This window comes from Capricornis sumatraensis, chromosome 12, assembly GCF_032405125.1.
Source record: "Capricornis sumatraensis isolate serow.1 chromosome 12, serow.2, whole genome shotgun sequence".
Classification (NCBI taxonomy): domain Eukaryota; kingdom Metazoa; phylum Chordata; class Mammalia; order Artiodactyla; family Bovidae; genus Capricornis; species Capricornis sumatraensis.
In genome coordinates, this window is record NC_091080.1 from 92,342,379 (window position 1) to 92,356,156 (window position 13,778).

The 13,778-nt window shown below is 45.9% G+C and overlaps 1 protein-coding gene across 1 annotated transcript in view; it reads left to right on the forward strand.

The window, feature by feature from the left end:
* The window catches only part of MYO16 (myosin XVI), a 397,000-nt gene that overhangs the window by 297,062 nt on the left and 86,160 nt on the right, over nt 1–13,778 (forward strand). The gene's annotated exons all lie outside the window — the stretch shown is intronic.

Below are 13,778 nucleotides of genomic sequence, written 5' to 3' on the forward strand. Positions count from 1 at the left end.
CCCCAGCATAGGCAGCAGAGCCTTCTGGAGTGTCTAAAAGGGGAGAAGTTGGAGGAACCAAAACAGGGGTGGTTGACAGAGCCCAGGGTTCCCTGGCATGGAAGCCATGCTTCCAGAGGGGGAAGGAGCAGGAGACGGAGCAGGGGTGTGCTCTTCAGAAACCCAGAGGTGCCGTCTGGATCTTGTTTAATCCCTGAAGCAACTCAGAAGGCCGCCGCGACTAGTGCCAGGAACAGGAATGTGAAATGTAAAAGAACTGAGGAACAGAACTGAGCAGTGATGGGAGTCGGGGTCCTTGACACCAGGAATTCCTGCAAGTTTCTAGCTATGAAGCATCTGAACCTGCACAGGAGGCAGAGAGTTTGGTAGCCGGTAGTTTCGGCAAAACAGAACAATTACGGGAGAGCAGATATAAGCCTCATCTTTAGAAATGATGGGGAGGCAGAGTGTCTCTGAGGGAAAATGTATGATGGCTGATGAGGCCGAGAAAGGTGCTTCAGTGCAAAACGACACGAAGAGGCGGTGCAGACTAGCTGATGTGTCTGAAAGGGGAAGACAGGGTCGGTAGGGCAGGTGGTGAGCCCTGGGGTGACACCAGCATCCTCACCCGTCCATGGCAAAGAACCAAGAACCTAGCATTTTAGCATGGGTGAGTAACGGTTTAATTGTCGGTGCCACCCAAGCACTTTCTTTATTATCCCATCTCCTGTTCTTTCCCTTTTTTAACTAATAACGGAGTTGAACTTTAAATAGCGGTCTGAAGGAGGACGCGCACACAGCCTGTAGTAGGCACGGATGCACATCCGTGCCAAAAGACAGGATAAAAAAAGGAGGGGGAAGGAGGAGCTGCTAACGGAGAGTGAAGTCAGCGAGCAGCGCAGGACTCAGCGGCATCAGACGTGGGGCTCGCGTGCAGAACCGTTCTGCAGGCTGGAGGGAGTGAAGTTATTTCAGCTGACTCACTCTCAGAACTTTAAGCCAGTGTCTGGGGAAAGATGGAGGGCAGGAGAAGAAGGGGGCGACAGAGGATGAGATGGTTGGATGGCATCACCGACTCAATGGACGTGAGTTTTTGAGTAAACTCCAGGAATTGGTGATGGACAGGGAGGCCTGGCATGCTGCAGTCCATGGGGTTGCAGAGAGTCAGACATGACTGAGCGACTGAACAACAATTGAACAGAAGTGAATAGAGAACACAAAGATTTTGTTACATTTTGCTCTTTTAACAAACACAGATAACAACTTCATTAATGTTGAGAAAGAACCTTGAGTTGTTGAGGAATCTGGGAAGATTCTTCCACCAAGAGAGGGACTGGCAGGAACCACAACACCTGACCAGCCTTCGGTCCTCCAAGACTCCTGATTGGAGTCTGGAGTCAAACAAGGAGGGAGGGGGCCAGGGAACAACCCAGGGCAGCCAGGCAGCTGTCCCTCTCCCCACGTGTGCTAGGACACTTTTGACTTTGCCACTGGGTACGGTGTGACGCTGAACCTCACGCACACCGGGCCTTTGAAAAAGTACCTCAAAATAAAACATGGGGAAGAGTTCCCATTTCATTACACTAATTTATTTTCCTTGGCTTTTTTATCTCCTTAAAGGAGGCCAAAGAAAAGAAGAAACGTATTCATTTGCAGATCGTATTTGTTTATGCGTTCCATCTTGAATAGTTAGGAAAGGTGGCTTTCTTCAGCTTCTCTAAGACGTAACCTTTCATATTCTCTATGCTATAAGACAAATTATTCACTCTAGAGAAATTAAGTGTATTCCTATTTCACTCTTGTACTAGTCAGAAGGCAAATAATTAAAAAAACAAACAACTAACTTCTTATCTAAAAAGCCAGACCCCTCAGTTTCAGAAGTAAAGCGTTTGTTTGCAACGCGTTGAAAGTTACAGGCAAAATTGTTACCACTCTCTTGTGGGAGGTTCACAAGAACAAGGATTAAATAAGAAATGTTTGAATCAGCAGCTGGTCCTAATGGGTGGTTTTGTTCAGGCACCATGGTCCTCAGATTGCCAAGAGGCCAACATATGTTTCCATGAAGCAGCCCTATGCTTCCTCTGGCTCCGAGTGGTTAGCCGTGAAACTGATGGCTATTCTCCTCCATACGCTTAGAAGTGATGCTCGAAGAGGAAGAGACTGGAGCCATCCTTGGCTGCGTGAATCTGCACAAAGTGTTAGCGGAAATTCTATTCTCTGAACTGAAAAGCGGGTCTTTTCTGTGGCTCTCATGGGTCTTGAGGATCCTATGAGATCAATTCCTCTCTCCCCAACAGCCATCACAACCTGTGCAGGAAACCTTCACAGCATCAGCACGGGGCTCTAGCTCCATCGCTCCTGTTCTTTTGCACATTAGAGCAATTCTGCACGTGCTGCTGAACACTGGGGTCTGCTTCTGTTGCACACGAGGAGACAGAGTCGTCTTCCCATCAGTGCTGTGCGTTTGTTTAGTGATCCGCGTGTGCTGTTTACTGTTCATGTAGCCGTGGGACTGGAGTCAGTACGCGAGGCCTTGGGATTTCTGAAATCTCATCAGTAATGATGCGTCTCATCCTGGACGTCTGTTACAACAACTCCGAGGATGTTTTATTTAGTTTGCTTTGCTTTATCCAAGTTAACCCTGATAGTGAACAACGTCATGCGGCAGAAAGAAAGGAGGCAGTGAACAGGAATAAGCTGACTGCAGACGTGAGGAAGTCACTGTAGAGATTGGATTCCTGATCAAAATGCAAGGTGGGGCGAATATTTCGTCTCGGCCAGAAGGCCCTTTGGCAGGACCAGACCCGGCTGTTCAGTGGCGGGTTCTTTCCGCTGCACTCGCTCCGATCTGTATCTTTTAATGTAGCCACTGAAAGTCCCTTTACTCGGACGACAGAACTTGAAAAGCACAGATTATGCTTCCAGAGCAGGGCTTTGATCAGAGGCACCGGGAGGTTCCTTGATGAGCCTGGCAGATTGCTTCCTGCAGTCAGTGTCTTTTTTTTCCCGTTTCTCATGCACCCGGTAGATGGAGATAAAACAAGCTGGCTGCTTGCCATTGCTGCCAGTTCTGATCGGAATCTGTCTTAAGTGAGCATCAGCCCCCTGACCCTTCTACACCCACGGCTTTGGGAGGCTGGGTCCTGACTTAAGGAAAAAGAAGGAGAAGGAGAAAAGGGAGAACAGGAGGAACTGGGCTCAAGGGAGGAAATGTTTGGTCCTGTCTGGTGTGTAATGTCCGTTCTAGTCTGAGAGCAGAGACCTGGCTGCTCCAGGCACCCAGGGATGCCACAGGGCTGGCCAGCATCCACGGTCCAGGTGCCACCCCAGGAGTGCTCACCTCGCCTTGACCCCTTGGGCAGAGGCAGGCAGAGACCCATCCTGCTGAACCAAGTGGCAGCGCCCCCAGCAGGCAGGTGGCCAGGCCGTGTTCCTGCCTCCCCGTCCTTCGCTCTTGTCCTCACTCCTGAGGTCACCCAGCCCGTCTTCTACCGAGCCACTCCTGTCTGTCCCCGACCAGTGGAGTAAGCGTGTTGAGGAGGCTGTGTCCGCCCTGTGGACTGCACGTCTCCAGCAAGGGCATCTCACAGGCATATGCTTGGTGCAGACTTGCCCAGCCGGTCAATGAGTCTTTGTCGGTAAGAAACCACCAAACGACTCTATATATGCAGACGTGGGCTTCTCAAGTGGCATGGTGGTAAAGAACCGCCTGCCAGTGCAGGAGATGTAAGACACTCAGGTTCGATCCCTGGGTTGGGAAGATCCCTGGAGGAGGGCATGGCAACCCACTCCAGTATTCTAGCCTGGAGAATCCCATGGACAGAGGAGCCTGGCAGGCTACAGTCCAGAGTCGCAAAGAGGCAGACAGAACTTAGAGGCTAAGCACTCACTCACATACACAAACATATATGAATCTTTAAAATCTGGAATAATTCACAGAAACCTAAGAGCACTGATATCTGAAGGATGGTTTCGAGATGAGAGTCAAATGGAATTTTAGCGTATGTCTATATTTAGAAGGTGAAATGAATTCATAGGTTACTTCTGTAATTAAAGAAAATTTTTAGAATTTGTAATCACTACCTAAATATAGCTTAAGTGGAACATTGCATGGGGCCAGTTTAATTATTTTAAGCATGTATGAAAAAATTGTAAGTCACATGGACAGTGCTTTTCCTAAAGCACTTTTGTTTCCCAAAGAGCAATTAACCTGTTGGTAGTTCACACCACCAGCCCTTACTTCTCCAAGGAATCTTCATAGGATTTGAGCCGGTCATCACAAGTTTGGGCAGACTCAGTCCTGCCATTGCTTGCTGTACATTATCAACATCACTGCTTTAATAGAAGGTGGTTTTAACTTGATGAGAAGTGAAGGAAAATTGTGAAGCTAGAAAGGCATCAGTGCTTGGCGGTTTCTTGTTCACGTGCATGAAATGACAAATTTTAAAAACACTCTGGACGAGCTTTATCCTTATTTCAAAGAAGAATTTAAGTAAGTTGCTCAAAAAGCAATTGAAGTTTCCTGAAATGATTCGAATAGACTCTACAGGACTGACTTCCAGGATGGTTTTGTGTCTCACCAGAGGTATTTTTCTTCATGAAACAAAAAGTCTATGGATTACTTCTTTTGTGGAGGGAAAAACAATCAAACTGTTTTGAAAATAAGTTAAATGAAGCTACTAGTTATTAACTTTCTGCTATCTGGTATTTTACAAAATTATTCAGGTATTTAATTTATTTAAATATATATTTTTTTAATTCGGTCCCACTTTAAAAGTTACCTTTAAAAATAATCCCTCCAGTCTGTGTTCATTTATCAAAACCTTTTCTGCCCGATTTTCACAGCCATATACCAGCGATGGGCAGGCCTGTATTAGCCATGCTATGTCACTTCCGTAAAGGGGGAAACTTCTGAAACTAATTCTAAGTGGAAAAATAAATGGTATCATCTGATTTTCACACATTTTATATGAATCAACTGGGTAGGGGATGCTGTCTTCTGTGTAGTTCTTTGAATGCTATATTCATTTTCAAGCCATCTGGAGGGTGATGAAGAGAGAAACGGATCTCTCTGTTCAGGGGCACCAGGGTGTTGGGCAGCCCCCCACTTGGCAAGGCTTCCACACGGACGGCTTTTACTGTCCTTCCAGACAGTTCTAGGACTCTGGGGTGAGGGGAGCCTCGTGGACAAGCAAAGGCGTTCCGTGCGATGCCTGTCACAGGACATCGTGGAAGGAGAAGCTGAGATGATAACCTCAGGGAGACTTCCTGCATTCTCTAATGCCATGAGGATGGGGAGTCAGACACAAGAGGGCTCCCGATGACTTGCTCAAGGTGGCACAGATGGGAAGTAAAGAATCTGCCTGCAATGCGGGAGGCGCGGGTTCAGTCCCTGGGTTGGGAAGATCCCCTAGAGGAGGGCATGGCAACCCACTCCAGTATTCTTGCCTGGAGAATCCCATGGACAGAGGAGCCTGGTGGGCTAGTCTATGGCATCACAGAGTCGTACACAGCTTAGCAACTGAACAACAATAACACACAATCAGGCAGACTGTGATTTGGGAAAATAGTTCTTGATGGAAATGTGACATAAAATGAAGAGTGAAGTGACCTAGCAATACGGAGTACAGTTTTGTAAGAAATTAACGTTTGTGTATAGAATAATAATTGCAAACATTCAAACAATAAAGTCCATGGCTAAAGAAAAAAAAATGTAGCAGCTAAACTCCAGTAAAACTTTTTTTAAATGTAGTTTAAGGAAGAAAAAAAGAGAGAGACACCAAAAGAACTAGAAGAAAGCTAACCCCAAATTCAGTGAAGTCCGCTCTCCCTGTTTGTGCTTATTCACTACCAGAGCAATCGCAGTCATTGTTTTCTGCATCAGCTTCCTCTGAGGTAGGTTTCATCCTCCACATCCTCTCACGTAAGGCATGGCCTAGATTCCACTGCGTGTCTTTCTGAAATATACGGCCCTGCAAGGATTCACTCTGACAGTGCTGAGAATTGCAAGATTAACAGTTTACCATAACATTAAATAAAATCAGCTGGATGAAGGATTTATTATTTTCATTAATCTAAAATAGTCCAGTAGAGAAAAGATAATAAAAGTAAGAGCAAGAAACTGTTCAAGTTTTAAACATGCTCCACTTTCTTTACATCTCTGAAGACGAGACAATTGTATTAGGGCCCTTGGCTCTTATTAGCACAATAAATTAATGGTTTATAGCCTTTGTTTTATTACTGGAGGAGCACTTCGTAAATCAACCACAAGTACAAGCTAGAAAATAGCCTATAAAACTACTCTTTCTCTGTAGTTCTTCCTCTTTCTCTGGCATTATTACTGTTGAGCATAATGAAAAATAGGTATCTAAGAGTATAGTGTGTGCATTATGACTGGGAATTGCTGTATATGCACACATATATTTATTTCCATTTTTCTCAGGTTCTAATACACATTCATATACACATATGTGATTGTGATTTTGTTACAAAGGGTTCAATCTTTATAAGAAATTTGAAAGAGAGAAAATTAAAGAAGAAAATATAGATCTCACCCATCACTAACTGAACTACCTACAGATAATTACCCCAGATGCTTGGTGTGTTCACGCAGTTTTTAAAAATAACATTATAGATGTTTGATCCCTTTATACTCTGAGGGCAGATATTACGTCTCTTTTTTTTTCCTTCTATATTTTCACACACACGTGTGTGTGTTTCACAATCACACCTCCAAGGGTCTGGTCAGAACAGACCCTCAGCGTGTGTTTGTTTAATGACTGAATGAACGAATCTCCTCCTCACCCCAAGCTCCCTTTGGAAATGGAAGCGTGCGCAGTCGAGTCTTGCCGCTCGTGTGCTCGTCTCTCTTTTAAAGCGATTCCAGTCTTCCCTCTCAGCCTCTTTAGGCAGAAAGCTCAGGCTAGTAATGTCTGGCACTCAACCGTTGCTAGGCGAGAGCGGGCGATGCCCACTGCGAACCCGGCTTTTCACGTCTTAGCAATCAGGCCCCTCTCCTCGGACTCCAGGTCTGTTGGTGGAGCGAGTCAGCTCCATTGGTGAGCCCCACTTTGTGTGTGTCCTGCGGTCACACAGGCAGGCGAGCCGCCATCTTGGGGAGGAACGGCCTGTGCCCCTCACGGGGGGAACGGGGAAGTGGACCGTGAGCAGAAAACCCATAGAGAGCTACCGGTTAGGGTCCTGCAAGCCCTTGCTGAGGAGAGTCCCGGGGTCCCGGGGTCAGGTGGGCGGGGACCTGAAGGGCACATCCGCCGCCACGGAGTCCAGGCTGAGACCCGAGGGCTGGCGAGGCACGGGCTGGACCGGAAGTAGCCTGTGGCGAGGCACAGCCTGGACCGGAAGTAGTGCGCAGCGAGGCACGGGCTGGGCCGGAAGTAGCGCGCAGGGGGCGGGCGGGCGTGCTGCCCCGGGGGCGGGCGGGCGTGCTGCCCCGGGGGCGGGCGGGCGTGCTGCCCCGGGGGCGGGCGGGCGTGCTGCCCCGGGGGCGGGCGGGCGTGCTGCCCCGGGGGCGGGCGGGCGTGCTGCCCCGGGGGCGGGCGGGCGGCCCCCCCGAGAAGAGCCCCAAGCGCCGAGCCCCAGTCGTGAAGGGGAGAGTGCCCCTCTGCGAGGCCGTGTTTCTCAGCCTCTGCTCTTCGCCTGTCAACCCCGCTCCCCAGGAAGGAAAATGGATGAGGCACTAAGGCTGGGGCACGGGGTGCAGAGTCCCTCAGCTGTTAGGGGGTTTGCGGCCCCTCGAGGCTCGCCTTCCTGGGTCGGCCGGCCTCCAGGTTACTGCTGCTGGGAGAGTGGGGGTCGTGCCAACACCCGCCCCAGGTCCATCCCTTCTGCATCAGTCCGCCGTGTGCTGTGTGCATGCTCAGTCGTGTCCGACTCTGTGCGACCCCATGCACTGGAGCCGGCCAGACTCTGTCCACGGGGTTCTCCAGGCAAGAGTACTGGAGTGGGTTGCCATTTCCTCCTCCAGGGCATCTTCCCCACCCAGGGATCAAACTTGGGTCTCTTGCATCTCTTGCATTGGGAAGCAGGTTCTTTCCCACTGCGCCACCTGGAATGATGTAGTCATTCAACAAGCCCTTATTAAGCACCTGTTGTGTGCCACAACCTTGTCATAGCTAAGGGGTTTTGCCCATTATGAACCAGTGTCACCCTCTGGGGCAGAATCGCCCTTCAGAATGGATGCTTAGAGGGACATGGGGTCCAGAGCTATAGGGACTGTGAGCAAAGCTCAGCATCCTACTTCAAGTTCGATGTGAAGCCATTGAGCTTTAAGGAGAGTGTCACCATGATCCAATTCAGGCTTCAAACATGAGAAACAAACAAACAAACAAAAAGAAACCTATCACTGGAAAGCAAATCTAGATCTGGGGAGCCAGGCAACAAGCTTTAGATAGTAACCCGCATGAGACAGAGCAGGTACAGATGGACACACAGGGTGGCTGAGGCAGAGAAGGGATAGGACCTCACAGGGACCTTCAGTCAACAAGCACGTGACCTCTTATTGACTCAAAGAGTGAACACTTTTAAAACCAGCACATCAGTGTAGGTTGGGAATACGCTCATGCTCTTATGTCCAAGTGTGAATTTGCTGCACAAAATAAGTGTGGAGCTCTGAAAGACAGAAAAGACCATATGATATTGCTTATATGGGAAACCTAAAAGAAAAATGGTGCAAATGAACTTCTTTACAAAACAGAAATAGCGTCACAGATGTCACAAACTTCGGGTGACCAGGGTGGAAGTGGAGGGGAAGGGACAAAGCGGGAGTTTGGGCTTGATATCTACACATTACTGTATATAAATAGGTAAGTAAGAAGGTATAGCAAGGGGGACTCAGTACTCTGGAATGACCTATACGGGAAAAGGATCTAAAGAGTGCGCATATGTGTGTGTGCTTATGCATTAAGTCACTTCAGTTGTGTCCGACTCTTTTGCGACCCTATGGACTGTAGCCCACCATGCTCCTCAGTCCATGGGACTCTCCAGGCAGGAATACTGGAGTGGGTTGCCATGCCCTCCTCCAGGGGATCTTCTCCACCCAGGGATCAAACCTGAGTCTCTTATCTCTCCTGCATTGGCAGGCGGGTTCTTTACCACTAGCACCACCTGGGAAGCCCCCATGTATGTGTATAACTGATTCACTTTTCTGTACATCTGAAACTAACACAACGTTGTAAATCAACTAAATTCCAGTAAAAATTATACTAAAAAATAAAAAAGAAAGATGGAAAAGACCTGGCCCTGTAGGCACTGAAAGCAGAAGACAGTTCACAAAATAAACATAGGTGAGCTGCAAAGCAAACAAGATTGGACCACAGAAGAAATATTTGTAAAACTAGGAAGGCTAGGTAATCTTTTAAAAATATCTTAGAAGGCTTCCTGGAGAAGGGAATGACAACCCACTTTGGCATTCTTGCCTGGAGAATCCCAGGGCCAGAGGAGCCTGGCAGGCTGCAGTCTATGGAGTTGCAAAGAGTTGAACTCGGCTGAGTGACTAACACACTAAAATACTCTCAAAGAGCAACATCAGCCCAGATGATGAGGACACGGGGTCATGAAGACTCGTTCTACAGCAGGAAAGCCAGCATCAGGGAGCACAGTGGCGGCAGCACGGAGGGTGCTGGTGGGGGCAGGGCTCTTGACCTTGTGTCCGCACCCCAGCAGGGACAACGGCTGTGATTGTGTTTATGCTGCTGTTAACCATTTATAACCTCACATTCCACGGGGCAGGGTAGCTGTTATTGACATTCTTGAGGCCCTTTTGTTAAAAAGACAGAGTAAAGGTGCTCCCTGAGAGGATCCATTAACTTACCCAGTGCACTTTTTTGGAGCTAATCAACCTTGTTTGGGTTTGGCTTTGGTTTGCTTTTCACAAAGTGTCATTCTGGAAATAAGAGATATGTTTTAAGCACTCTTGACCAGATTGGTATGATTTCCATAATGAAATAATACATAGGATCCCATGGTACATAATTCACTCGTAAGCTCAAAATAGTGGTTTTTATTCGTCACTGCTTGCTATACAGGTCATAGTATTCTGGGTGAGAGTAATTAATTTTTCTTAATCTGTAATTACATGTAATTCGAGCCAAACCACCTTCTTCAAATAGCAGAAGATACAGTACTTATTAGAGTGTGTGGCTGTAATTATCTTTTCTGCGTTAAAGTTAAAATTCAAGAATGGTCTGTTTATAAAAAAGAGAAAAGAACTTATGTTTAGCACAAATGTATTCTTTGGCAATGTTTTAAAGTGCAATCAGAGCCAGACTGAACTTTAGGATATCTATATTAGCCACCATGAAAATGTAAAATATGGAAATACTAATAATAAGTATAAATTCATAAAACAGTGGTCTTCTTTAGAAACGTAACAGATCAAAGAAGCAAACAGGGCTGCACTCGCCCTCTGCAGTGGCCCACACTCTATCTGTGGACTGCGCTTCTCGCTAAACCTGAATAAATCCATTTCTTACCTAAAAAGAAAAAAAAAAAATTTTAAAGAAGTAAATAGGGGAAATATGTGAATTCAGCCTGGAGGAGACGGCTTTTAGTTAAATGGTTGTTTCATTGAGCTTCCTGAAAGTATAAAACATGTTCCATTCATCCTTGTGGTCTAGAGCCTGGCACAGTGCCTGGTACTAGTGGAGCCCTTGACAAATGTGTGATTTATGAACAGGGTGATGGAGGGAGGGAGGGATAGAAGGATAGAGAGCTGGATGTAAGGAGGGAGGGAGGGGAGGATAGAAGGGTGGATGGGTGGATGGACGAATGACGAGTGAAGAGACAGATAAGACAGATGGTAGGTTAAGTGGGTGAATAAACGTGAGAGAGGAAAACCAGGAAAGATGTAGTACACAATGTACCTAAGTCCTATGTGAAAATGAGAACGAGCCGGGAACGTGGGAAGGTCTGTTCATAGCATGCAAGTGGGAATGTAGGCGTTCGTGGGGGACTGTTTCTGTCTGGAAGAGATTACCTGGTGGGTACAGAAAGTGCTTTGCATGGTGAAAAGGAGAAGAACTGTTTTACAGGAGCACGGTGACATTCTCAGATCAGCAGGGAGAGAAACAAGTCTGATGGGAGAGAGGCACGGACATCGAAACACAGAAAGTGTGTTGTTCTTGTCGTTGTCAATAATGCTGTTTTGAAAACTGAACAGGTTGACATTGGGAGGGCACTTTAAGTAAATTCCAACATTACAGTGAAAGAAGTTGACTACTTTTAATCCAGCTATGATTTTATATATCTTCTCTTTAAGTGGGAAGTATGTATTTGAATAATGCTGGTGTTTTTAGAGCCAAGGAGATTAAAAATTTCAAAGAGTAATTTTTTATCTATAATAACGAGGGTACAGCGTTTTGCAGCATAAATATCAGCCCCCACAGTAAACTCTTTCTCAGTCACATCTAATCTGTGATAACTATTATTAAAAAGCTGCCAATAATTGCAGACATAGATATACAGGGATGGCATGTAACCAAACAGTGGCAACAGCAGTGACATCTTTCACTAAGGACGCTGCTCAGATGCTGCGGGCCCTTGACACAAGGCTCACATGGGTTTCTGCCCTCAGAGAGTGCATGAGAAGTTAGAATCTCAAGTCAATAACATCTCTTTTAGAGGAGTAAAAAGTGTTAGGCCATCAGAGATTAATAAAGATCATATTATGAAGGCGTTTGAGTGCCAAACCCCAGAGTATGCATTTTAGCTTACAGGCAATACAAAATCATGGAAGGTTTCTAGAGTGTTACTAGATTGGAGGCAGTGGCAAGGTGAGCCCAAGGGCAGGTAAAGAATTAGAGGATGGAGTCCTAGATTTGGATACAGTTATACTAGAATGTGATGGCACCAAAAATATGACACGTAACATCTGTTTCTCCAGCTGCATTAGACACATTTTTTTTCTTAAATGAATGCATTCGCATAGTTTAAATGGATTTATTTTTTTAAGATTCAATTATTTGAAATAAGTAATTTTAAAAATCTGAGCTCACATTATAGCTACTATCCATTAAAGTCATTTTCTTTGAAATTCTGTTTTTTTTTTTTCAGTTTTGTCATGCCATCTGCTTTCCTTCACCTAATATGTGTAAATGGTGCCCTTTATATTTTTCCAACAGTATCCTAGCCCACAAATATTTCACAGTCAAGTTGAACATTTCAACAGCTATTCCAATAATGACAAAAATGGGAATTCAGTGGCCTTCCACTGTAGAGGTTGCTCTACAAGGTACATTCGAAGATAGAGATCTCTACAAGGTCCATTCGTGACATTGATACATTATTTTAATGAATTCATTGTTATAAAATACCCACTAGACTGAGCGTTCATGAAGCCATCTGGGTTTTGAAGGATGAATAGGAGCCATTCTAGCTGGTGATTTAGAGAGAGATATGAAGAAAAAGACAGTGTTATATGTTAAGCCAGAAGGAGAAAAATGTTCCTATTTAGAAACAGTAAGAAATATGATATAATTTGAGAATAAACTCAATTGCATTGGAAAAGGATCTTGTACTATAGAAAGTCTAAGAAACATTTCAAGAGAGTTTGAGCATGATCTTAGACATCATACCCTGCTACTAAATAATTTTAAGCATAGATACAATGGACATGAACTTAGGCACACTTCGGGAGATGGCGAGAGACAGGGAGGCCTGCTGTGCTGCAGTCCATGGGGTCGCAGAGAGCTGGACACGACCGGGTGACTGAACCACAGCAAAGCATAATGAGACTGGTGTTTAGAAAGATACATTCAAAACTGTATCAGTAATTGAAACGTTTGAAGTCATCAATGACAATTTTGTTTAATCTCCTAAAATCTGTCACTTCAGAAAACAAAAACAAAAGCCCTAATGGTTTTCTAATAAAAACAGTGATGACTCTAATTCACAGATGGCTCTTCTGAAGGTAGTTTTGCCCACAATCTCCCAAACAGCAAGGGGTGATCGGACGAGGAATGTCCCTAAAAGGATGAGGCCAGTGATGCAGGAAGGGTGGTGAAGTGTTGAAGGACGCCCCTGAAAAGGTGAAGGACGCCCCTGAAAAGGTGAGACCATGGAAGCAGGAAGTGTGGGACCCTCTCCCCTTCCCAAGAAAGGCAGCCCTCCGTGTCTGCCTCTCTGGTTGGAAGCGACAGTCAGAGTTGAGGATGAGGACAGGGAGGTGGGGCAGGGACCTCGCAGGTGCCCTCAGCATCTCTAGCTCAGCCTCCAGGCCCCTTGCACTCCATGGCAACCGCCCATCCAGCCTTGTCTCTGCTCCCACAGCCTGCATCCTTGAAAAAACCCCTAAAAGCTGTATCAGTCATTGAAACTCTCAAAGTCATCAATGACAATTTTGTTTCATCTTTTAAAATCTGTCCTTCAAGAAAGAAAAAAAAAAAACCCTAATGGTTTTCTAATAAAAATAGCGATGACTCTACTCACAGATGGCTTACTTTACAGGAGTCAGGATGACATTAAGGTTTTCGTCTCAGATAGGAACATGCTGCCTCCAGGGTGTACACGGGGAGGGCTTTGTGGGAGAACATGTCAGGCTCTCCTTTTCTCTGGTTGTGAGAACAGCTTTTTAGAAGAGAATGCAACCAAAGGCAAGAGTGCAGGTGCTCCCAACATTTGGTCTCATTCATTTGAACCTTAATTTGCTGGATTTGATATAGCATACCAAGGCACTGATTTCAGAGTAACTGTGTATGAATTCAGCAAGCAAACGAAATTAAAATGACCAACACTTTTCTCCTAGTCGGTGTCATTAATAGAAAAGGTAAATCCCTGAAACGCAG